Genomic DNA, 26,186 nt, shown 5'->3' on the forward strand with positions numbered 1-26,186 from the left:
TCTTTATTGCGCGTCGTACTTGTTGAATCAATATTTTTATGTCTACCCTTTGGCCTCATCTTCTTTGGTTGTGGGTTTCTTTTCTTCTTTGTGCAAGACCTAATATTGTGCCCAGTTTCTAGACAATTTTGACAAGTCATATGCCTTTTCACGCCAACTTTTGAGCTTTTCTTCTCGTTTTCTGAAGGATCTCTTTTCCTCTTCACTGTTGGTCATAATCCTCATCACCACTACTTTCATAATCCTCATCACCAACATAATCTTGTTCGCTTGCACTACTTTCATAATCTTGTTCGCTTGCACTCCAATCTTCAATAGATTTAACATCATCTTCAATCTGATCATTATTATCAGAACAAAGTAAACTCAAAAAAGAATCATTATTGTCGTCATGATCTACTAAAGAAAGATTTAAATCAGCTTGTAAATTCATCTTCACCTACATAAAGAAACATAACATCATTAAAAAACAAAACTAGTAAACCCTTAACATAAACCCTTAAAAAATTGAATGCCATTAAAAAACAAAACTGGTAAACCCTTAGCATAAACCCGATCTAATAAATTAAAGGGAAAACTTCATTGCATTTTCATTGAATGCTATTAAAAAACTAATACACTTAAACATCCCAATAAATTGAATGTCGGATGATCACAAAATATAAGTTAAAAACATGTTCAATCATTGAGAATAAAAAAACTAATGAAATAAATATTCTACAATCTTTCATTGGTTCACATAAGAGTTCCTAATGAGTATTAATTCACTTACCTATGGATTTGGAAGGAAGATGAACGATGTTGAAGATACTTGCAGACTTGGATTTAAGAAGAACTGCCGTCTGACGAATACTTGATCTTCTAACCCTAATGATGATCGTTATAGAAACTAAATTTTATATTATTTTGAGTGTTTAATTATAATTCCATGTCATTAATTATAAATTCCATGTCACTAATAACAATGTAAATAAAAATGCCATGTCAGCATAATAACCTATCAAAATGGTTAAAAAAACTTTGATTAGTACATTGGTGAAAGTTGAGTGATCTAAATGAGACAAAAAAGTTAGTGAGTAACGTAACTGATACAAAAAAAAGTTTGTGAGTAACCTAACTGACAAAGAAAGTTAGAGTAACCAAATTGGTGCAATAGGAAAAGTTTGTTACTATTATATGAAGTTTTTCCCATAATAAACTATTAACTTGTATCCTAAGTATTAATGTGATTAATACTTCAGACAAGTCCCCTTTTCGATACATTTGGCTTAGCCACCTCCCTTACTAGAAACTTAAAACTTCATCTACCAGCTTTTGATTAACCAAACACCAATTCAACCCTTTTCTTATTCAATGTACCCTTATCAGAACATAGTTTGAACCAGAAAATTCTCTTTGGTGGAGGTGCCGCAGGAAGGAGGCGGATGCTTTAGTGAGTTCAAGGATTAGGGTAGTTATGTCCATTTGATCACTAGTTGAATAAAACACAACATTGTATTAACTACAAACAAAGTTTAAATTTGCCTCTATTTCTACTATAAGAATATAAGGCGTATTATCATATACTAGTGAAAGGTTAAATTTCATGAAGTAACAATAGAGTGTATTATCATCAAAAAAGGAAAAGTTGTAGAATGCGCCAAGAGACGACAATAATTCTAGTACAGGTTCAATTTTATTCTCAGTCTCATACCTGACTGTAAAACAGTACAAGATACTCAATTTTATTCTCAGTCTCATACCTGACTCTAAAACAGTACAAGATACTCATTGAGTATCCAAGTAGTCATTACACATTCATATAGAGTATATACATTAGTTTGTTAAAAATGACTCATTGGAATTTCCAAGTGAATTTGTTACTGCCTATATTTTTATATAATTTATTTCTCAATAAAGTTTAAAATATAAAACCAAAAAATCAATGAATTAATAAATCACTCTATTAAGAAAAAAAAGGTTAATGTTTACTTATTATTGTTGAAAATGCTTATTCTTGGTCATCCTATACGGCTATGCGTACCAAACTAGGGATGAGAAAATTCGGTACCGGTACCAACCGACACCAATACCGAAATCGGTACATATTCGATACCAAAGTTTTCAGCATCGGTACGGTACCGATATTTCATGAATTTTAACTTAAAATACCGGTATCGATACCGATACCAAGATTGTGTTTTTTGGGATCGGGATTTTATACCGGTACCGATCCCATCCCTATGCCAAACCGTCAATAATGCAAACATCAATGCATCTTATGTACTTACGACTAAACCTATTTTGGGGGCCCAAACTTATAAGCTACTAGCCCAAAACCCAATATTATGTTTGAGCCCAAGAAGCCCTCTAATCCAGTAGCAAATGTATATAGCATTATGCTGGACATCTAAATTGAATTTAGAATTTTTGAAAAGTCATGAAGATAACCAATTAGGTCGTTGTGGCAGACTGAAGACGTAAGCAATGTAAAAAACATACACACTCAATATTATTAAAAAAAAAAAAAGGTATCGTATAAGGAAAGAATTGCACCTTCCGATTTTTTAGGCGGTAAAGTACGCATTATCTTAACCTCTTTCAACCAAAAATATCTTATTAAGTCTAAATTATCTTTTTTAAAAAAATTAAAAGATAAAATAGACATCTAATCTTCAAATAATTCTTTTAATGCATGCATGTGGATTCATTTGGTCTCGTTATAAATGACTAAACATAATTTGGACAGCAAGAAAAGCCATGTCTTTCTCAAAGTAATATGCTTTGCCCACTAACCTATATTTACAAAAGCACTAATTTCGAACCAGAGATGTCATTTTACAAACAAACTAAAACCATGGGCACATTCTTTAACCTCCAATAATTTCAATATAGCAATTAATCCTATTTAGAGAGGAATATTAAGAGAAAAAAATAAAATAAATACTTAGTAAAAAACGTTCAATAATTAATCAACTTTAAATAGAGAACTGTAAAAAATGTATCAACATTTATATATATATATATATATATATATATATATATAGGGAGGGTTATAGTAAAGAGAAGTAGTTTTCTAGGAAGACTAGGAATAAATCATAGCCATTGGATCATGTTAATCAATTGTTGAGATTTAAAATTATAAAAAACCGACATTGTTTCCTAGAATTACTCTTTCACCATTATAACCGACATAGTTTCCTAAAATTATTCTTTCACCATATGTTATAATGTCACGTGTCAAAAATCTATCGGTTCTTACCATTTTTAGGAAACTCCTTATTTTTATTAGAACCCTTTTCTATATATATATATATATATATATATATATATATATATATATATATATATATATATATATATATAGTTCTAGTGAAAACTCCTTTTAAAGAGAAAATTTAAAAACTCCTAAAAACTTCTAAAAACTATTTTTAACTTTTTTTAAATTTTTTTTTGAAGTTTCTTTTTTTCATTATTCTTATATGTTGTTATTGGTTCAAAAAAAAAACTTGTCGGTAACCTCGTCGGTATAGCGCGCATGTGTAATAGTGTGCATTGCATATATGCAAAAGTGTTTGTATTGCATAGAATAAAACACTATTGCACATATTTGATACACATTATTGTATATATGCAATATAAGACTAATACACACATCGAATACACATGTACGTATGTGTAATACAACATTCCACATCGACTTTTATTTTATTATTATTTTTTTTCCATATAATACAACACTACTACACATATACAATACACAAATATTGAATATATGCAATAAAACACTATTAAACTCAAAAATACATAGTAATACACATGTGTAATATAACGGTATCGCACAGTAATACGTATGTGCATTACAGCGGTTTTTTTTTTGTTTTTTTTATATTTTTCGAGTGAAATATAAGAAAATATAAGAATAATGGCTAAAACAGAATTTTGAAAATATTTTTTTATTTTTAATTAAAAATAATTGTTTAGGAGTTTTTAGGAGTTTTTTAGTTTTCTCTCTAAATGTGAGTTTTCTCTTGATCCTCTATATATATATATATATATATATATATTGATTTAATTATGATACACCACAAGACATTTATGCAACCACATAGCAACCTTTTTTTTTCCCTCTCATCCGCAATTACGAATTACACACTTAAAATTGCCTTTATATTAACACTTGCTCCTACTATATATGCTTTTTTAAATATAATGTATTATTTAAGTTGGATCTTAATAATTTATAACACATCGACCATAGTAATCTATACTAGCAATTAAATCAATGGCACATCGAACTTTCATTTTCGTTTTCAATGGCAATTCCAGCCACATAATTATCAAAGATTTACATTTGGTTTTAACAGATTTCACTCCTAGAAGTGATTATGAGTGAAATGGGAAACACAGCTTCCTTTTGAGTAAAATCGACCCAATATCAAGTGTAGATTTATGATGATTATTTGGATGAGGTTGTCACTGATAATAAAAATAAAAGTTAGGATTGAAACTGGTTAAAATGTCAGTATGACTTATTAATCAATCTCTTATTAGGGAGGGTGTGTATTTTGCTCCTGTCGTCTTATCGCAACCTTGCCAATGGAGGGGGCAATGCTAAATTGTTACCGCTCCTACTACCCTGCCATGTCACTATCCTTGTCGCAACCTTCCCGCTCTACTCGTTCACTCACTGCATCAAACTGGTACCATCAGCTTACCCACATCGTTGCCCGGCCACCTCAATCTCCCAATTCACCATCCATGCAAATCGTAACCTCAATAACCACACTTATTGTTTTAAATAGACGATATTGTGTTACTTGCTGAGAAAAAACAAGATCTAAACATGAGGCTTGAGGAGTGGCGAACAACCTTAGAGACAAAAGGTTTAAAGATTAGCCGATCTAAGACGGAGTACCTCCACTGTGATTTTGGTGGGATAAACGACAATGAAGACGCACAGATCACAATTGAAGGGCAGGTGGTCCCGCAGGTAACGAAGTTCAAGTATTTAGGATCATTTGTACAGAGCGATGGGGAATTAGACAGTGATGTGACCCACCGAGTTCAGGTAGGATGGTGTAGATGGAAAGCAGCCACAGGTATATTGTGCGACAAGAGTTTCCCGACTAAACTAAAGGGAAAATTCTATAGGGTGGCAGTTAGACCTGCAATGCTATATGGAACAGATTGTTGGGCCATCAAGAAGGCACAAGTGCGGAAGATGGAGGTAGCAGAAATGAGAATGCTACGTTGGATGTGTGGGCACACAAGGCTAGACCGAATAAGAAACGTTGTGTTTCGCGAAAGATTAGGGGTGGCGAACATAGCAGACAAGATAAGAGAGTGGAGATTGAGATTGTTTGGACATGTAAAGAGAAGACAGACGACGAATCCTGTTAGATCCGTAGAAAACATTACTATAGAGGGGAGGAGGGGTAGAGGACGACCGAAATTGACTTGGGATGAGAGGATTAGGCATGATTTGATAGACCTAAACCTCTCCGGGGACATGGTTGAGGATAGGAATTCGTGGAGAAGTAGAATTAAAGTTAAGGATTTTTAGAGAGAATTGAATACCTTAGGGCTTAGACTTTACTTATTTAGGTCACATACCATAATGGTATTTCCCTTACATATATTATTATTATTATTATAATTATTATTAGCTTTTATATAGCTGTTAAACTGTGATCTTATTATTAATATTATTATAATTAGTAGTAGTTTTTATATAACTGTTAAACTTTGATTTCCTTTATTTTGCTTCATACACATGTACTTAGAGCCGAGGGACTCTCTGGAAGCCACCTCTTTATTCCTTTGGATAGAGGTACGGTGTGCCTACATCCCACCCTCCCCAGACCCTACTTATAGCTTTGCTGTCGGTGGGATTTTACTGGGCATGATTGATTGATTGATTGATTGATTGATTGTTTTAAATAACGTTAAATAAGCACGAGAAATGAAAATACATTTCGGGCTTTTAGTCATCTTTCCCGTTATTTCCTATATTCAGGTAAAGAAGATTATATATGGACTTTAATATTTGCTATTATTACTTGATTAAGATGGCATCACGGACCAAAACAGTCACAGTTTTACGAATTAATATACAAACAAATTGATTATGATATAAGATTCTTTTTCTAAAGTTACGTCTAATCTGCATTTTATCATCTGAGAACGGACCAGTTCGATAAATCTATAATTTATTGTGGTCCCGATTCTTTTCTGCAGAGCCTACTCAAGGTTTTAAATATCTCGGTCGAGCCGAAATAAAAACGCTCGTAAACACTAACGAGTTATTAGTTTTTTTATTTTTAGCTTTTAAATTTAGTTTGGGCTTAATGTTTTAAATGGATTACGGGTAAAAAAAATTGATCACAATATATATAAGATGATTAAGACTTATACATGTTTAAAGTTAATAATAAAATAGGCATGTATGTAAGAAAATTTTGACCCTTGAAAGTTACAGGACATGGCAAAAAACTAAATTTATTTAATTAATATCGGTAGTGGACCATATTTCATATGAACGTTAAGGATAAATATTCTTTAAACGATATAAGATTTGTTTTTCTCTAAGATCGATAACGACTTTTTACATGACTGCTGCGCGATTTCAACATAGGAGGGTGATAGCAACCTAAGACAATGACTAATGACCAAGATTTCGGTCATTGTATTCAAAATAACATAGATGATGACTTCGTTCCATTAGATAATAAATGTTTGTACTTTATTTTAGTTAATCATTCCGTCATGCTAACGTTTATAATTATCTAGTGCATTAGTTACAACGTTGTCTTAAATAGTTTTAACTTTTAAGAGGTAAAATTATAATCATTTGTCAAATTGATTGTTATTTTAATTTTTAAATGAATAAAGTATTAAATATTGAGATTAATTTATAGGAAATCACCAAATTGAACATTGACTCAATCAAGTTGTCAAACTAAACATGGGTAGCATCTTATGTGTAGCGGTTTTACGAAAAACTAGTCAATACATTGTATACTACATGGGTAAAAAGTCTAAGTTTTAGACGGTTTCCCCTTTTAGTGGGGCCGACATTTGCACAAATAGTCAATAAGAGGTTGACAAATGGCAAATTTCAAAGAAAATGTTTATGTAGACAGAACTTTTCATACAATAAAATGTTCATTATTATGGTGTAATTTGCATGGCTTGGGGGCTTCATCTCTATGGTGTCCGTTTCAGGGGAACGTCTACGCAGACACCTAAGGGAAACACCTACATAGACGTTTTCCACTCTCACTAGCATCTACAAAGACGTTCCCTTTCAAATTCGTCGCGTGTCAGCTTCTCATTGGTGTAGATGTAGGTCCCACAAAAAGGGTAAACGTCTAGAGCTTACACATTTCATCTGTATGTCATATACTGTAATTTGTATTGCATTGTTTTCTGTGAAGCCGTTACACACCAGACGGTACTCATATTTTTTTTTGAACGACTAACAAAATTTATATTTATCAAACTAGCAAGACGCTAGAAAAACCATTACAACCAGAAACACTAATAGAAAAATAAGCACGCCACCAAAAGAACAAGAAAGACACGAGGATTGAAGTCACAACCCGTTATACAGTAAATCGACACCAATCCTTCCATGTGAGATATCTTCTTTTCCACCTATTTTTTATCCAAAGAAATCCCAACACCTTTATTTCCTCCACCAAACTTACAAGATGAATAGGGCTTCCTTTGTGAACTAGCGCATTCCTCCTTTTCCACAAACTCCAAATCGCAATTAAACACACCGCATGGAAAACTCTTGCTTTATCCTTTGAGAACTTGGAAAACTTATGAAGTTCTAAAATATCCCGAAAGCTAAAAAGGAAGAAGACGGGTGTTTTGCACCATTGCGAAACCAGACTCCACATACATTGTGCAAGGCCGCACGACACAAACACATGTTCAACTGACTCCTCTAACTCGCCACAAATTGGGCAAAGCAGCGATCGAACTAGGATATTCCTTTTTGCCAAAGCGCCGAAAGTTGGAAATCGGTCTAGGACCGCCCGCCACGCCACAAAACTCACCTTTTTTAGGACCAACTTGTTCCATTCGAAGACATAAGGGTTTCTAGTTTTTCTAATTTCTTCCCTAGCCGAGTGTGAACGATTACCCTTTGATTTACCAGAAGCTGAAGAAGAATTAGTAGCAGGTTATCAAACCGAATAGTCCGGTATCAAATTTGGTTTATTTTATGTCGCTTCATATTTAAATCTACTAGTTTCTTCATTATTTGTAACAGTTCTTTACTTGAGGGTTGGAATCTTTCTATTTCGTACATATATTTTCCTGATTTTTTTGATATTACTAAAAGGGGTAGAGTTTTTGGAACAATAATAAATTGACAATTTAATTGAGTCGATGTTTATTAGGTGATTTTCCCTTAATTTGTACTAGATAAAGACTTAACAGCTCATTAATTACCCGATTAGATCTAAACAGAAGTGGGCCACTGATTAATCGTGATAAGTATATTTAAAGGTCTACTCGTTAAATGACGCATTGCACCATGCTATATTTAATTACTTAGTTTTTATTCATGTGTCATCTTTGTTTACTTATCATGATAATAATAATTATATTATTTAATAATTACTTGGATTGCAATCGATGGTTCAACTATCTTCATTGTCCCCTTTCATGCTTGTCATTTTCCCTTGGAATTACAGCCAATTTTTTTGTGGTAACCATTCAAAGCCAATAATTTATGATTTGGAATAGTGGTACTAATAGTTTTAACCCAAAGTTGATTTTTTTTATTGGTGTTAGCCTGTCTTACAATTATTTTCTAAAGCCGAGAGAATTATTATCGCTTTAAAAATTATTATTAGCAAGTCATTTCAAGTCAAAATCTAGAAAGTTAATTACTTAATTAGCATAAAAGAGTATTCCCGTCAGCTTATTTATCCTATCTCTATAATTATACTAAAAAACACTATATGTTTTCTCTCATATACAATTAAATAATACTTTTTTATATCTTTATCATTATATTTTCTTTCTCCTACACTCACATTCTCACAACCACTTTCAAATATATTAAAAAAATAAACAGAGGATGAACTGTATTCCTATAAATTAACTTAAAATTTACTCATCTCTTTAAAATTTTCTATCTACTGCACTCACAACCACTTATAGCCCTCTAAAAAAATTGATGAACTCCCTCGCATAATTATAGAGAAGCTGCCGAGAATGCTTAAGAGACAAAAAACGAAGCTTGACTAAGTTCTAAGAATGAAAGAAAATTCAAATTCTACGATTGTGAATAGGCATGTGAGAATAGGTAGATATAAATATTATATTACGATGTGATACAGAAGCATCATCTTGAATTAAATTTGAACCCGTCACACCAGCCAGTGGCTTCGATTGAAGAACATGCACAAGTTTGGGACTTGATCTCCTAATTTGGTGGCTTATCGCATTCTCTCTTTTAATTAAATAAAAATTATTTTGGAAACTAGATCAAGACGAAGCCTTTGGTAACATAAAAATAGATAGGATGCAGTGAATATAGGCATGGGAGACAAAATATTATTTTGGCTGAATAATTGAGTGAGTGATAGGTTGTTTTGTGTTAAAGGTTGTTACTTATGGTCTGATAATGGAATTAGGTGGGTATGGCGTTGGTCTAGGATGCCTAGTTCAGCCCAACCACTCCAAGTGGAATTTCAAAGTTGTTTGAACCTGTTATCGATGGTTGTGTTGAAGTCGAACCCTGATTTTTGGTTATCGAAAGGTTTCGATGGTATGATGGAGGGCTTTTTGGCCAAGAACTTGAGATGGGAACAGGATAATAATGCACATCAGGTTGTTAGTGGTATCTTTTGGCATAAATGTGTTCCAATTAAAGTAAATGGTTTTATTTGGAGGTTACTTCTTGATCGGATTGCTACAAAAGTTGCACTATTAACACGAGGTATTAACGTTGGAAACAATACATGTGGGTTGTGTTATATGTTTCCAAAGTCGTCGGAGCATCTTATGGTTCATTGTTAGGTGACTAGTTAGGTTTGGTCGATTATTCACGCTTGGGTTAAATTACCAATGTTCGATAACTTTGGCACCATGAAGGACCTATTGGAGTATCAAAATAAACATAAGAATAACAAGGAGGAGCATGAAGCGATCCAATCAATTTCGTTAGTTACGTGTTGAATGGTTTGGAGAGCCCGAGATGATATGATTTTTAATAACAAACCATTCTCGATGGTAAATTTGGTGAATGACATCAACACAACTTTCTTTCTTTGGTTCAAGCATAGGAGATACACATGCGGGCTTAGAGTGGGAGAACTGGTGCAGTTTAATTTCGTTATTTTTTCTATTTAAGCAGTTTGTAGAAGCTTTTTAGCTCGATGTATGTTCTTTTTTTTTTGTATGTCCCGGCTTATTACAGCTTGTAAGTTGTCCATTTTTCTTGTTTTATAATATTGGGCCTTTTTTTCAAAAAAAAAATTGTATTAGTTTTAAATTTTATAGTAGATAGGAATTTTACCTCAAGTATGACATTTTCTTCGTAAAGATTATGTTTAGACGGCTAACTTGTGTTTTTACTTTAATATTTTAGACTGATTAGCAATTGAAATATTTTGTTTTGATTAATAATTGAGTTAAAGTTTTATATCATGTTTAATATAATGATAATAAGATGAAAAAAAAAAAGAAGAAAGAATTGAATAGCTTGATTTCACTGATATTCTTATATAACTTAACTGTTGAGTAAACAAAGGACATAAATACAAATTATGTCCTTTAAATATAGCTGATTTACGGATCATGTCCTATAAAAAGTTTACTTTCAGACGTCTGTCCTTTACATGACATGTTTATTTGATTTCTGTCCTTTTAACTAACTGTCATCCAAAATCCTCGTTGAGTTATGACATTTGCAAGTCACATGAGGATATAAATGTAATTTTGACTCCTTTTTGTTAACTAATATAATAAAGTTAATATATATTATAATAGATAAATAATTTAAACATAAACCTAACTGCAGCCCATACCCACAGCCTTCACCATCCACCATGTTGTGTAACACCACCCCTGCAACCATTGCCGGAACCCACAACCACCATCATTAACTTCTTCGTCGGCCACCGGTGGTGGAGATAAATTGTCGGAAACCGTTGTCTTCTCCGGCTACCATTTGTAACTTCCTCGATCTCTCTACCAGCTCTTCTTCGCCATCTGCCGTCATGAACCAGAAACCTCCATCCAAACTCTAGCCATAACCACCGATTCCCTCACCACCAGTTAGTTTTTTGGCCAACCACCACCGTCACCGGCCAGCCAAAACCCTCGGCGGCCAACACCCGTATCCCCTCTCGATTTGACTGCATCCCTGGTCAACACCAACTCAAATCCCATCAATTTCACCGCTAATTAAGATATGAGGCGGTTTTTTCCCTTTTCTTCGGCCTTGACTTTATTGTCTTTGAGTTTTGAGAGGTTTCTCCATGATGGTGACATGTTGTGATCCTTGTGATAATGATGGTGCACTGGCATGAATAAGATATAGCACGCATCATAACAATAGTGGCGCGGGGCCTGATAAAAGATAGAGTGCGCATCTCGATAATAATGTAATGTAACTTGCGCGCGAGGCAGCTTACGAGCTATAAAAATAATAAAGCTTGCGCGCGAGGCGACTTACGAGCCATAAAATAATGAAGCATGTGCGAGTTGCGGCTTATGAGCTATAAAAATAATGAAGCATGCGCGAGTTGCGGCTTACGAGCTATAAACATAATGAAGCATGCGCGAGTTGCGGCTTACGAGCTATAAAATAATGAAGCATGCGCGAGTTGCGGCTTACGAGCTATAAAAATAATAATAATGACTGGCCCACAAGGGCCTCTTCTACGCAGGATGACTATCCCAGCTTGTCTTCAAAATAATAATGGAGGCACAAACGGCCAGATAATAACAATAATGTCATAGGTGCTTGTGCGACTCGTAGCCGAACCTGCAAAAACATATCAACTAAAAGTGGATGTATTGCATGGTTCCCATCCTCGGGCAAATTATGAGGTGTGCCCAACCTACGTTGGCGCGTGGCCTTTTGGGTTTATGAGGATTCACAACCTTTAAGTTTGGCGCTATAGCCGTATGGGTTTATAAAGATTCCCCACCTATAATTAGGACGTCTTCCATCCTTAGGCGAATTATGAGGTGAGCCCAACCTAGTATTTGGTGCACTGCCAGGAAATTAATCTTCCACCGAGAAACTGACATCCTCCTGTTGTCGACTTCCGACTCTGATTGCACCCTCCATAATCAGAATCTGTATAAGCAACCAGTTCCACGTCTCCTCCCTTCGGGTACCACAACCCTAGCTTCGGGTTGCCTTTGAGATACCGCAGAATCCTCTTCACACCCTTCATGTGAGATTCCTTTGGGTTTGCCTGAAAACGAGCACAAAGACAAACAGTAAACATTATATCAGGCCTAGAAGCAGTCAAATATATCAAAGAACCTATTATAGCCCGATACTGAATTGGATCCACATCTGCGTCACCGTCTATTTCAGCTCCCAACTTGTGGTTGACGCAAATTGGAGTGTCAAATGGAGAACAATCCTCCATCTTGAAGCGCTTGAGGACATCATGAACATATTTTGTTTGATGAATGAACATCCCATCCTTCTTTTGATCAACCTGCAATCCTAAAAAGAACGTTAGTTCACCCATAGCACTCATCTCAAATCTTTTCTTCATGACGGCCTCAAATTCCTGACACATGGAGACTCTTGATGCAGCAAATATGATGTCATCCACGTAAACTTGAACTAGCAGGAAGTCACTTCCATCTCTCTTCACAAACAGTGTGCTGTCAATCAAACCCCTTTCAAAACCATTCTCTAGCAAGTAGTCCGATAACGTTGAATACCAGGCACGAGGTGCCTGATGTAATCCATACAGCACCTTGCTCAACTTGTACACGTGATCAGGAAAGTCTGGGTCAGGAAAACCCGGAGGTTGCTCAACATACACAACCTCATCAACTTTCCCATTGAGGAACGCACTCTTCACGTCCAACTGAAACACTTTCATCTTCTTAAAAGCAGCAAACGCCAAAAACAATCTTATCGCTTCCAACCTGGCCACCGGAGCGAACACTTCATTATAATCTATCCCCTCTTGCTGATTAAAACCTTTAACGACCAGCCTCGCCTTGTTTCTTATAATAATCCCCTTTTCATCTCTCTTGCACTTAAACACCCATTTTGTGCCTATCGCATTCACATTCCTTGGTTTTTCAACCAAAGTCCAAACTTCCATCTTCTTAAATTGAGCCAACTCTTCTTGCATGGCCTCGACCCACGAGCTGTCCTTAAGAGCCATTTGATAATTTTTCGGTTCAATCTGGCTAATAAAGCATGAGTACAAACATTCGTTCATTATACCCGTTTCCTTAATGCTTGAAAACCTCCGGTGTACAAACCAGAAGTAGCTTGAATGAGCACACCTGTGTTTATACAATCATTAAGATAGCATTTCGAGATACTGCAGTGATCCAGATTCAGGACTTGCAGTCAATTTCAACTCTGAAGTCTATGTTTGTAAATTAAAAAAAAAAAAAAACGAGAGAGGAGTCAGTTGTTGAGTTCAGTAAACGTGCCGAGAGTCTGTAATAGGCGTGTTTCAAGTTATAATATATAACGTGTTCGTTTGTATCGCGTGTGATTGTTTTACGTATTCTACGCTCGTAACTACCTACGCTGGGATTCCGCACCTACGTAGATAGCGATATCCCGTGTAAGATCCGTCCGGGAACCTACAATTTGAAGCACAATCGGTGGAAGATTAGTTTCCTGGCAGTGCAAGAAACAGACATCAGTCGCAATCTCAACGTGCGAAGCTGAATATATGGCAGCATCCAACTGCTGCTCTCAGGTTTTGTGGATTCAGCAACAATTGCGCGACTATGGTCTGAATTTCTTACTCACTCCTATTTTTATTGATAACACTGCTGCCATCTCAGTAATTAACAATCCCGTGAAACATAGTAAAACTAAACATATTGACATTCGTCATCATTTCATACGGGATTGTGCTGAGAAGAAACTGATTAAGGTCGAAAGGTCGATACGCTAGAAAATTTCGCTGATTTATTTACAAAAGCGTTTGATAAATCCAGATTTCAAAACCTAATTGAGCTGAACGGGATGATCAATCCCGAGTAACCATGTTTTTTTGTGTTCGTTTAAAAAAAAAAAAAAAAACGTCACTATTGCTTAAAATTAGTCGGTTACCTCAGTTTGATGGACATATCCTCGGATATGTTTGGTCCTCGGATTTGTATTAAATGAGGGTCGCCATTAACCAGATGACTGAAAGTGACCGGGGCGGTTATGATGTGTTTTCTTTCGGTCGCTGAAAATTAGTCGTTCATACTTAGTTAGAAGGACACATACTTGTATGTGGTCGGTCCAGTTGATCCATTGGATCTTCAGGATTGCCGTTTACCTGAAGACTTTGACGTGATCGGGGCGATTGAATTCAAAATTTTTTAGGGAAATGAAATTACTTTTCAAGTCTAATACTTCGTAAGAAGTTCATTTGCTATGTTTAACAGGAAATTGATCCAACATTGGAAAATGATGTTTATACTAATTTTGTGTGCTTAACTAGTGAAGTTCTTAAGCTTAAAAAGCATTAGAACAGTCATTGTATGTCAAGGTAAATTTTTAATGGTGTGTCAACGTATATGTGATACAAATTAAATATACTTGATTTTACGTGGACACTACTTAAGAGTTTTCCATGTCTTCGTATATATCTTTCCGCATGATAGGCAGAAAAGTGATTACCCAGTCATACACGAGCCCGTAAGTGTTCTGATTCCCGTGAAGATAGCATTTCGAGATACTGCAGTGATCCAGATTCGGGACTTGCAGTCAATTTCTACTCTGAAGTCTATGTTTGTAAATTAAAAAAAAAAAAAAAAACGAGAGAGGAGTCAGTTGTTGAGTTCAGTGAACGTGCCGAGAGTCTGTAATAGACGTGTTTCAAGTTATAATATATAACGTGTTCGTTTGTATCGCGTGTGATTGTTTTACGTATTCTACGCTCGTAACTACCTACGCAGGGATTCCGCACCTACGTAGATAGCGATATCCCGTGTAAGATCCGTCCGGGAACCTACAATTTGAAGCACAATCGGTGGAAGATTAGTTTCCTGGCAGTGCAAGAAACAGACATCAGTCGCAATCTCAACGTGCGAAGCTGAATATATGGCAGCATCTAACTGCTGCTCTCAGGTTTTGTGAATTCAGCAACAATTGCTCGACTATGGTCTGAATTTCTTACTCACTCCTATTTTTATTGATAACACTGCTGCCATCTCAGTAATTAACAATCCCGTGAAACATAGTAAAACTAAACATATTGACATTCGTCATCATTTCATACGGGATTGTGCTGAGAAGAAACTGATTAAGGTCGAAAAGGTCGATACGCTAGAAAATTTCGCTGATTTATTTACAAAAGCGTTTGATAAATCCAGATTTCAAAACCTAATTGAGCTGAACGGGATGATCAATCCCGAGTAACCATGTTTTTTTGTGTTCGTTTAAAAAAAAAAAAAAAAAAAACGTCACTATTGCTTAAAATTAGTCGGTTACCTCAGTTTGATGGACATATCCTCGGATATGTTTTGGTCCTCGTTTCTATTTGTATAGAATGAGGGTCGCCATTAACCAGATGACTGAAAGTGACCGGGGCGGTTATGATGTGTTTTCTTTCGGTCGCTGAAAATTAGTCGTTCATACTTAGTTAGAAGGACACATACTTGTATGTGGTCGGTCCAGTTGATCCATTGGATCTTCAGGATTGCCGTTTACCTGAAGACTTTGACGTGATCGGGGCGATTGAATTCAAAATTTTTTAGGGAAATGAAATTACTTTTCAAGTCTAATACTTCGTAAGAAGTTCATTTGCTATGTTTAACAGGAAATTGATCCAACCTTGGAAAATGATGTTTATACTAATTTTGTGTGTTTAACTAGTGAAGTTCTTAAGCTTAAAAGGCATTAGAACAGTCATTGTATGTCAAGGTAAATTTTTAATGGTGTGTCAACGTATATGTGATACAAATTAAATATACTTGATTTTACGTGGACACTACTTAAGAGTTTTCCATGTCTTCGTATATATCTTTCCGCATGATAGGCAAAAAAGTGATTACCCAGTCATACACGAGCCCGTAAGTGTTCTGATTCTCGTGAAGATAGCATTTCGAGATACTGCAGTGATCCAGATTCGGGACTTGCAGTCAATTTCTACTCTGAAGTCTATGTTTGTAAATTAAAAAAAAAAAAAAAAAAACGAGAGAGGAGTCAGTTGTTGAGTTCAGTGAACGTGCCGAGTCTGTAATAGACGTGTTTCAAGTTATAATATATAACGTGTTCGTTTGTATCGCGTGTGATTGTTTTACGTATTCTACGCTCGTAACTACCTACGCAGGGATTCCGCACCTACGTAGATAGCGATATCCCGTGTAAGATCCGTCCGGGAACCTACAATTTGAAGCACAATCGGTGGAAGATTAGTTTCCTGGCAGTGCAAGAAACAGACATCAGTCGCAATCTCAACGTGCGAAGCTGAATATATGGCAGCATCCAACTGCTGCTCTCAGGTTTTGTGAATTCAGCAACAATTGCGCGACTATGGTCTGAATTTCTTACTCACTCCTATTTTTATTGATAACACTGCTGCCATCTCAGTAATTAACAATCCCGTGAAACATAGTAAAACTAAACATATTGACATTCGTCATCATTTCATACGGGATTGTGCTGAGAAGAAACTGATTAAGGTCGAAAAGGTCGATACGCTAGAAAATTTCGCTGATTTATTTACAAAAGCGTTTGATAAATCCAGATTTCAAAACCTAATTGAGCTGAACGGGATGATCAATCCCGAGTAACCATGTTTTTTTGTGTTCGTTTAAAAAAAAAAAAAACATCACTATTGCTTAAAATTAGTCGGTTACCTCAGTTTGATGGACATATCCTCGGATATGTTTGGTCCTCGGATTTGTATAGAATGAGGGTCGCCATTAACCAGATGACTGAAAGTGACCGGGGCGGTTATGATGTGTTTTCTTTCGGTCGCTGAAAATTAGTCGTTCATACTTAGTTAGAAGGACACATACTTGTATGTGGTCGGTCCAGTTGATCCATTGGATCTTCAGGATTGCCGTTTACCTGAAGACTTTGACGTAATCGGGGCGATTGAAGTCAAAATTTTTTAGGGAAATGAAATTACTTTTCAAGTCTAATACTTCGTAAGAAGTTCATTTGCTATGTTTAACAGGAAATTGATCCAACCTTGGAAAATGATGTTTATACTAATTTTGTGTGTTTAACTAGTGAAGTTCTTAAGCTTAAAAGACATTAGAACAGTCATTGTATGTCAAGGTAAATTTTTAATGGTGTGTCAACGTATATGTGATACAAATTAAATATACTTGATTTTACGTGGACACTACTTAAGAGTTTTCCATGTCTTCGTATATATCTTTCCGCATGATAGGCAGAAAAGTGATTACCCAGTCATACACGAGCCCGTAAGTGTTCTGATTCCCGTGAAGATAGCATTTCGAGATACTGCAGTGATCCAGATTCGGGACTTGCAGTCAATTTCTACTCTGAAGTCTATGTTTGTAAATTAAAAAAAAAAAAAACGAGAGAGGAGTCAGTTGTTGAGTTCAGTGAACGTGCCGAGAGTCTGTAATAGACGTGTTTCAAGTTATAATATATAACGTGTTCGTTTGTATCGCGTGTGATTGTTTTACGTATTTTACGCTCGTAACTACCTACGCAGGGATTCCGCACCTACGTAGATAGCGATATCCCGTGTAAGATCCGTCCGAGAACCTACAATTTGAAGCACAATCGGTGGAAGATTAGTTTCCTGGCAGTGCAAGAAACAGACATCAGTCGCAATCTCAACGTGCGAAGCTGAATATATGGCAGCATCCAACTGCTGCTCTCAGGTTTTGTGGATTCAGCAACAATTGCGCGACTATGGTCTGAATTTCTTACTCACTCCTATTTTTATTGATAACACTGCTGCCATCTCAGTAATTAACAATCCCGTGAAACATAGTAAAACTAAACATATTGACATTCGTCATCATTTCATACGGGATTGTGCTGAGAAGAAACTGATTAAGGTCGAAAAGGTCGATACGCTAGAAAATTTCGCTGATTTATTTAAAAAAGCGTTTGATAAATCCAGATTTAAAAACCTGATTGAGCTGAACGGGATGATCAATCCCGAGTAACCATGTTTTTTTTGTGTTTATTTGAAAAAAAAAAAGTCACTATTGCTTAAAATTAGTCGGTTACCTCAGTTTGATGGACATATCCTCGGATATGTTTTGGTCCTCGTTTCTATTTGTAAAGAATGAGGGTCGCCATTAACCAGATGACTGAAAGTGACCGGGGCGGTTATGATGTGTTTTCTTTCGGTCGCTGAAAATTAGTCGTTCATACTTAGTTAGAAGGACACATACTTGTATGTGGTCGGTTCAGTTGATCCATTGGATCTTCAGGATTGTCGTTTACCTGAAGACTTTGACGTGATCGGGACGATTGAAGTCAAAATTTTTTAGGGAAATGAAATTACTTTTCAAGTCTAATACTTCGTAAGAAGTTCATTTGCTATGTTTAACAGGAAATTGATCCAACCTTGGAAAATGATGTTTATACTAATTTTGTGTGCTTAACTAGTGAAGTTCTTAAGCTTAAAAGGCATTAGAACAGTCATTGTATGTCAAGGTAAATTTTTAATGGTGTGTCAACGTATATGTGATACAAATTAAATATACTTGATTTTACGTGGAAACTCCTTAAGAGTTTTGCGTGTCTTCATACATATCTTTCCGAATGATAGGCAGAAAAGCGATTACCCAGTCATACACGAGCCCATGTGTGTTCTGATTCCCGTGAAGATAGCGTCTCAAGATACTGCAGTGATCCAGATTCGGGACTTGCAGTAATTTACTACTTTGAAGTCTAGATTTGTTAAAAAAAAAATTAAAAAAAAAAATAAAAAATAAATTATTATTGAAACATATTAGTGATGATATAATCAAGACTTCTCTATCTTAGAGTAAGAAGAAGAACGGGAACCAGAAGAAGAGTACTTACATGTTTAATCAAACACTATGGGTCGAAGTCAATTCGAGGTGACTCGGGGAAAGCCAAATACGCTTTGAGGATACATAGGAGGCATCAATATTTCTGAGTTGTTGCCCACTTAAATTTTAAGGATTAATTGAACCTAACTCGTATCACAGAAACGATGAAAACCATCTTAAGTATATTACCTGCTTACAACCTGTCTCTATATGTCATAATACAGCTAAACACGGATCTATGTGACAGTCACGTAGTTAGTGTGATTCCTGTTCGGATCTTTTCTACAACGTAGCAGTCCCTATCGAGACTGAAATTTGATCCCTGATGCTTTGTATTTTTAAGTTTTTGTACTTAGATAGTTTTATGATTTTTTAACTGTTTGCTTAGAATTGATCATGTCGTTTATTTCTTAAAGGGAAGTTTTAAAGGCTAATTCAAATTGTTCAAAATTATAAGGTTTGATTATGAAAATATAGGCGAAGTTGTTGAATCAGGCGAACTTGTGGATAACTTCACCTAGGCGAAGTTATCCGTAACTTCGCCTGACCAACTCTGACCCTATATAAGGATTTCAAACAGTAAAATTTTCATTATTTACAATATTCAGCGAACTTGATCTTTTCGATTTCGATTTCTTTCTTTGTTCTCAGTTTCAGTTATCGTTTCACGGTATGTGTTATCGGTACAATGCACCGGAAAGTTATAGATGCCTTGAAGGTGTTCTTGGCATCTAAGGGGGAGATGAGCTGTAGAGGCGACGAGCTGAGGACGAAAAGAAGAAATGAGCAAGACGATGATCCCAATGCACCGTAAGGTGCAGGTGGTGAGTTGCCAAGAATTTACGGTGCATTGGGATCATCGTCTTGCTCATTTCTTCTTTTCGTCCTCAGCTCGTCGCCTCTACAGCTCATCTCCCCCTTAGATGCCAAGAACACCTTCAAGGCATCTATAACTTTCCGGTGCATTGTACCGATAACACATACCGTGAAACGATAACTGAAACTGAGAACAAAGAAAGAAATCGAAATCGAAAAGATCAAGTTCGCTGAATATTGTAAATAATGAAAATTTTACTGTTTGGCTTCCACAGCTGAGGGGGAGTCTGCCGCTGGTGATGATGTGGTTGCTGTTGGTGATGATGTGGATGTGGTTGAAGATGTTGAGATTGTTGATGATATGATTGATGCGCTGAAAGAGATAGACGATATGTTAGAGAATGATGAGTTGATAAATGAAGATGATGTTCTGCCAATCGATGAGATCGAAAAGATTGGTGCAGAAATTGTGGTTGAGAATGTGATAGAAGAAGGAGAGATTGTTGAAGAAAATGTAGAGCATGAGATCCCTGTGGTTGAACAGTCGACTATATGTGAAGATGCTGCGGTTGACAACACTGAGTGGGAAGATCAGCCAAACTGGAAGGAAGGCTGCGCTCAGTGGTTTGTAAAGACGAAGAAGCCAGCAGTACCGACGATGTTCAAAAAGTCGTATAATATAAAGGGATATGCAGAATCAAAGAAGGGAATCATATGCTGGTTGTACGATGAAGAGTTGAAACTATTTGTGATCAAACGTTACGACGGCATTCAGTACTTCAAGAAGATGTTAAGATCCCTGAATACCTTACCGGAGTGTGAGGTGAAAGACTTAGCAAGACTGGGGCTGATAAACAGAAGTGATGATAACATGGCGAGAGTAATTGGGAAAATTGTTTGCAAGGAGGCCATTAAAGATAAAAAATTTGAACTTCCGAAGCCTCAGAAAGGGAAGTTAGTAGAAGACAAAGATAGAGGGATGAGGGCAGACGGCAAACTATGGATGGTTATGAAGTATAAACCAGTCCGTCATTTAAAAGAAGTGCCGATGAAGGTGATGCCCAAGAACGTCTTGAAAGACTTGAAGTGGTGGTACGTGGATTGTGAAACTGCTGAAGCGGTCATGGAGGATGAAGATGAGCAAGAGATCATGAGAGTGTATGATCCTATGCACTTAGTCAATCTGTCTCAAGCTGACTTGCAGGTACTACATGCTAAGAAGATTTTCTACATTCCTGCTTGGAAAGAGGAAGCTAAGAAGTACCAGAAGTTGGTTTCTGTATGTGTTAGACAGGGAGTGCATGCTTGAAGAGATGAAGAGAGAAGACGAGAGATTACAAGACACAAGCTTTGAAGATCAAGACATGAAACTACTGCCAAGGGGGAGTCTGTTGGTACATAAATGTCAGTAGTTCATAGTCTAGCGTTTGTAATCGAGTCTGTAAAGTAATTATGTTTAAGTTTATGTTTATGTATGTAAGCGAAGTTGTCAACAAGTTCGCTTAGGCGAACTTGTTGACAACTTCGCTTACATACATAAACATAAACTTAAACATAATTACTTTACAGACTCGATTACAAACGCTAGACTATGAACTACTGACATTTATGTACCAACATCTAGTTCAAGATACAAATTTTCTCCTGTAAAAAAAAAACCAGTCAAGCAAAAATACAATACGAACAGGGTTTTTGGAATTTTTGGGTGACGGGTTGAAACGGGTCATTTTAAGTATGAGCCAAAATATAAAGCTAAGATTTTTAATAGATTTAATCAAGAAACGTACCGGGAATATAGACTTGAAGGTCTCCATTGGATGCACCAATTCCGGTCACAACTCCTTCCCACCACCCATCCACCGGGGACCCAACCTCGAAAGCATCGTTTGTTTCACTTTCCACACGAGCGGGCCTTGCGGTGGGCCGGCCCGAGCATCTTATCCCAAGCTTATCAGGCATGGCCAATCTAAAAGCCGGAACCCATTCCTTTAAAAATGAAAAAAAGTCAAACCCTTTCGTCTTTTTCAGCCTTTGTCATATTCTTCTAGAAATACATAAATTTTAAATAAAAAAAAAAGGCCCAGACAATTAAGAGTTAGACCATCCATTTTCTACTCGAGTACTCGATGTTTGAAACCTCGTAAACGGTTTACATTTACACTGGTTTACTAATAGTTACTTGTAACTATAATTAATGCATTGTGTACTTTATAACACTTTTATAACATTATACAACTAAATATTAGACAAAAAAATAATATTGTCGGGTCAACACAAGCCGGTGTAACCCCTCCAAGACTTTCACCGGTTTTGACCCAAACCTGATTAGGCCTTACGAGTTTTGACCCGCTACCATACACTCAAGTTCGCCACATATACGAACCACAACGCAGGGGTGTGTAGGAAACCAAATAACTGAGCACAATAAAAACCGACGGTTTGGTTTTAAGTTGATAAAAAACGAATTTTCAGTTCAGTTTCAGTAAGCTATCAACCGAAAAAAACGACGGAACCAAACCAGTAACACCTCTTTTAAGTAAATAATAATTAAATCGGTGTAACCCGAAAAAAATATTTTCAAATGTGTAATAAACAACTACTAATAAAACAATTCAGGCCCATATTCATTATTTTGGACAAATTTTTTCTAGCCCTAATGGAAAAACCAAGAAAAACGAAACCGAACCCAATGTAAAAACCAAACGATTTCCAAAAACACAAAAACCAGATTTTCGGTATTTAGTTCGGTTGGCCCAAAACCGACCCATACACACCTTCCACAAAGTTAAAGAAGACACTAAAAAAAATTTGCATACCTCAAGATTACCACTTCCACCTTCAAATCATCATATTGTACTTTTAACCGTCTCTTAGTAACTTGTAGTACAGTACACCTAAACCAGCATCCACGAATACCACTATCCAAACACAACAATTCTATCTTCTCATTAACCTTTAAAAACATGGCATCCGAACCCCGATTCTTCACGTACTTTGGAATAAGCTTTCTTCTCAAAATCTCATACTTCGCATCCAAGCTAGACGAATCACACGTCACATGTCGCACTCTAGAATTCCTAGGTCTTTTACCTCCCGGGCTATTCTCTTCCTCTTCAAGAATATCAGTATCAAAAACCGAAAAAACGGGCTGATCATAATACCCACCTAATTTACTCATTTTAAACGGTTTCACACGGTTGTTTTTAAATTGTCTCCAACAAAGATGGACCCGGTTCAGTAAATCTTCCGGAAGCGTGAACACGCATTTCTCGTAATGTTCACGGGCCAAAACAAGGGAGGGCCAGGCCATCCACACACTCGGCACTGATGACCTGTGCATAAGGTGTGATGAAAACCTCTTTTAGGTGAGGGCTTTTAAGGGTCACGACAGCTTGTACTTCTTGACTGTGATGAAACCATCTGACTTTAACTTTCTTTTGACCTTTTCGGTCTTCATACATATCTTCAAGATACACAAGGTGAGATTTTTCCTCTTCAGCCATAACATAAACAAATGATTGTACCTGAAAATTTTATATGTAATTATCATAGAAAAATATATAAAAAAAATAAATACAAACAATTTAATATATGAAAAACAAGAACTACCATATTTGTTTCTCTATGTACAACCTAACAAGCTCTATGTGGAAAACTAAATATTATCTAAAAAAACAATAAAAAAATAAAAATAAAAAACCTTTGCATTTTATTGTTCTACGTCTCTGGTTTCACATATGTCCATTTTTTGCATGAAACATATATAATTTATATATGTTAACTATGACTAATATATTATAACCACAATAATAATGTAAATATAGACACCAATTACTTTTTTAAAGAAAGGCATTCATATAGAAAGTGAATATATGGTGTAAACTAAAAGTAACAAACTTACCGCTATTGTAATCCCGTTTCTGCAAAATGCTGGGAAATGTTTGAGTTGTTTACCGCAGGTCCACGCTGCACCTGACCACACTATATCCGGTACCCGTGCGTTTAAATTTCTTGCAAGACGACTTTGAAATGAAGCGCCAACTCTCGAGATGTGATCACTTTTAGGGGACTCTGCATTAAAAAAAATAGCATAAACTTTGTTACTACTTTAGAAACTTCATGGAGATAACACAATGCACAACATTTTTGTAGACATCGGAAAAACCGCAAAACCGCCTTTTTACAACGACACCCCGTATAAACATAATTCAACATGCAACAAACAAAATAAGCAGATATTTATGGAAATTGGTAGATTTTATTATAGTTATGAAAGACCGCCCGAACATTGGGAAAAATCATCCGACACAAAAAAACGTCATCACGAATCTTTATGATATTTTGTAGCGATTTATAATCCGAAACAGGCTTTCCAACCAACAAAATATTCAGATCAGATAAATCAGACTTTGGGAGCATGTAAAGCGTTTTAAGTAAAAACTGATCATTGCGATAAATGTAGAATGGCATATATACCCTTTCACACTACAACCCCCCCCCCCCCTCTCTCCCTGCATACAGAACGTCTTCCGAAAAGAAACCCTAGAATAGAAACCAACTAAGTATCATTAAAAGTTACAAAACAAGCTTCTCAACATGAACATGACAGCATACAAAAAGTTTCAAGTAAAAGGAGAAAACAATGGCAGAAAATTTATAAACATTTCAAGGTACAATGTATGCAACCGCTTAGTATGAATTCAAAAAACTTACTAAAATGTTCACCTTGCACATGCTGTTTCGATAACATAGAAGTCAGCCAATTCACAACCTCTCTCCTTGACCTCCATCTGTACCCTGCCATGACCGAACTCTCAGCCTCGTTCGCTTTCAAGAACTCCGCAGCAACCACATAAAACATATGCCTAACACTCCTTTCAGTTCCCACAACCGCTAAAACCGACTCACCCCAACCGTCTTTCAAGAAATAGTGAACTACCCTTTTACCCCTTTCTTTTGAAACATATTGTTCTTTCCATTCCACAAAACATTGACTATTCACAGCCATGTTTGAAACAATAATCTAAATATGCCCACTTCAGTAACAGGACATATTAGAAGTTTAGAACCAAAAACATAATAATAAAAAAATATAAAAATAAAAAACCCTAATTTACTAAAGTAGCATTGTAGCCAACACCCAGCCCAATACAAACATCTAACAATAAACCATTTACCCTACAATTCTTGAAACCCCAAGATGAATATTTAGGTCAAAAGGAACAATCTTGCACAACTTTAAGCTAGAAAACACCAAATCCTTAACAAATGCATACCAAAAATCTTGAATAAAACCCTAAAAATCAAGAAACAAGAAGTGGGTGTGTTGCAAAACTAAAAAAAATCCAATCTTTCAACTAATTCTTGAAGATCTGACTATAATAAGTCAAGAATTCTGACCCAGTTGACAAAACGGTCAAAACTTTGAAAACCCTTTTGAGAACCATGTGTAGGTGTCTTGATAAGACTAAAGAACACAACTTTATGGTGGTTTGATGGTGGGTTTATGTTCAAGAAACAGTCAAGAAACTTGGGTTTGTTAAGAGTATGGTGTGTGTACAAAACTTGGGTTTGTACATATAAAGATAGTGGTGGGCAAGAAGGGTAAAAGTGGAAATTTGCAGGGGTGGTGGTGGTGGTGGTGGTGGCGGCGGCGGTGGAAAAGGGGGTAAGAAAACTATGAAGAGATGATAATGGAAGGTGAGGGTTTACATTGATATGTGAATGCTGAAGAGGTAGCAAGTTTACTGAGAATAATAATAACCCTGTGGGCCCATTAGATGACACCAAGCAAATCTGCATTTGGTGACTTGGTACAAAGCATGGTGATAAACTAGTGATTTTTTATTATAAATAAAGATGGGTAAATATACCGGTTAATTGAACTGAAGCTGAATCAATTTGAAAGTCATTATATTGGAATCAGTTTGGAACTGATTGAAACCGTAGGTTTATACCTGGTTTGTAGTTTTCTCCATCGAAACCGGCCGGGTTAAAATCTGAACCGAAACCCGGTGTAACTTGGTCAAGAAACCAGCTTTGACTCGAACCGAACCAGGTCATAAACCGGTTTTGACTTTTGTTGATCAAACCGAACCAGTTTCAACCCAAATCGGTTTTTGTTTTGAACCGGTTTGTGCACATCTAGTTTTAAGGGTAGGTTTGGTATTAGCAATCGAATTGACAAGAGA

The 26,186-nt window shown here is 36.1% G+C and overlaps 1 pseudogene across 1 annotated transcript; it reads right to left on the bottom strand.

Moving 5' to 3' along the window:
• Window positions 1-202: 202 nt before the first annotated feature.
• Window positions 203-25,487, bottom strand: LOC143616721 (uncharacterized; annotated as a pseudogene). Its single transcript, XR_013150707.1, has 6 exons — window positions 24,709-25,487; window positions 23,897-24,066; window positions 22,812-23,519; window positions 21,783-21,961; window positions 21,614-21,639; window positions 203-439 (listed from the first exon to the last, which is right to left on the bottom strand). The product of XR_013150707.1 is annotated as an uncharacterized LOC143616721 (transcript).
• Between the last annotated feature and the right edge of the window lie 699 nt (window positions 25,488-26,186).

Source organism: Bidens hawaiensis, unplaced genomic scaffold, assembly GCF_021521415.1.
Source record: "Bidens hawaiensis isolate Kalapana, Puna unplaced genomic scaffold, B.hawaiensis_p1.1 tig00049061_1, whole genome shotgun sequence".
Classification (NCBI taxonomy): Eukaryota; Viridiplantae; Streptophyta; class Magnoliopsida; order Asterales; family Asteraceae; genus Bidens; species Bidens hawaiensis.